Source organism: Colobus angolensis, unplaced genomic scaffold (genome assembly GCF_000951035.1).
Source record: "Colobus angolensis palliatus isolate OR3802 unplaced genomic scaffold, Cang.pa_1.0 Scaffold257, whole genome shotgun sequence".
Lineage (NCBI taxonomy): Eukaryota > Metazoa > Chordata > Mammalia > Primates > Cercopithecidae > Colobus > Colobus angolensis.
Window position 1 is genome coordinate 4,914,266 of NW_012115788.1, and position 1,594 is coordinate 4,915,859.

General features: G+C 39.0%; 1 protein-coding gene across 1 annotated transcript in view; it reads right to left on the reverse strand.

The window, feature by feature from the left end:
- TMC1 (transmembrane channel-like 1) overlaps positions 1 to 1,594 on the reverse strand; it is a 190,132-nt gene that overhangs the window by 187,758 nt on the left and 780 nt on the right. The window lies entirely within an intron of this gene.

The window sequence follows — 1,594 nt, forward strand, 5'->3', positions numbered from 1 at the left end:
TTTTAATTTTTCTAAGTATTTTTTCCATCTGCCCAAATAGATTATGAGCTTCTCAAGGAGTGTCTATTACACTTTTTGTTGTATTCAGTAATCAACATATATTGAATATTATGTTAAACCCGTTAAAATTAAAAGTACATAGCTTGTTCAAACACAAGGGGCTATGAGGATAATTTCATTACTGTGCTTGTAGATATGAATCTGTATTGATGGGAACTGACTTTTCTCCATACCACAGCCTGAACAGGAGGAAGAATTCTCATATACTAATATGAAATATTTAAATTAGTACTAAAAATTAATTTCCAAATTGAAACAACTGTTAAACTATGGACTGTGTCATGGCCGATTTGGCGGGGGAGCTTAAGAGATTCAGCTTCTGCCTAGCGATACTTTTCATTGTCTAGGACAATTTTGGTTTGGATTCTTTTAATTTTGTCTTATTGTAAAGTTATGGACTTTACAATCCTTCTTCAAGTCTTTCCAAGACCTACAAAGACATCAGACAAAAGCAGAATTTCATCTTTCTTGTCCCATTATAACATACCATATGGATACACCCAAGACTTATAAATATTGTCATATGGAACTCAGATACTAAAAATCTATTATCTTTGGCAAAAACCAGAACTGGGAGAACCGCCCCAAAACTGAAAAAATATGTTTTGAAGATATTCTCATTTACCTGTTTACATCATGTAAAATTATGATAACTAAAGGCAATCCTCAAATAATTAAGTAAAAACATATCATTAAAAAACAGTATTGAAATTCTGCTCCCAGCCACAATCCAGTAACTAGGAATGCATTTACCTTCTTACCTTGAGCAACTAGAAAGTCAGACAAAATATATGAAACATCTTTCTTCAGACATTGTTCAATAGACAACCCAAGACAGTGATCTCTGAAAGGGAAGGAAATGAGATGACCCCTGATGTTGCCTGTTCTTTTCGCCTGAGAAGAGTTTCTAGGTTGCAACATAGGCAGGGGAAACCCAAGCAGTGGCTTGTGGTCTCACTGAGTTGAGGAGACATAGTTCTGATTTCAGGGAGTTTCACACACTTAGAATTTGTGGGATAGAATAACAGAAACGAGTGACACAGAGAGAGCTCTGGAGATCTTTGAATCCTTTCAAACTTTGGCTGAACACTGCTGTATGCATAGATGTGTGGTAACTACTAAGGCCAGGGAAAGAACTATCAGAAAGGAGTACGCAGAACAGTGTCCAGACCTTACAAGAATCAGGAATAGCTTAGGCTGTCAACCAGTCAGAGGAGAACAACCTCCTATCTCACAGAACATGAGACCCTTCAGAGGGCTATTTCTGAGATCAAAGCAGCCCTGCTCTGAACTCACCCTAACAAATCTTAAAAGCAATCTCAAAAGCCATCCAGCTAATTCCAAGAAACTTATCTGCATCCCGGGGGAATGGGGGGGGGGAAGAAATCCGACAATATCGGCCGGGCGCGGTGGCTCAAGCCTGTAATCCCAGCACTTTGAGAGGCCGAGACGGGCGGATCACGAGGTCAGGAGATCGAGACCATCCTGGCTAACATGGTGAAACCCCGTCTCTACTAAAAATACAAAAAACTAG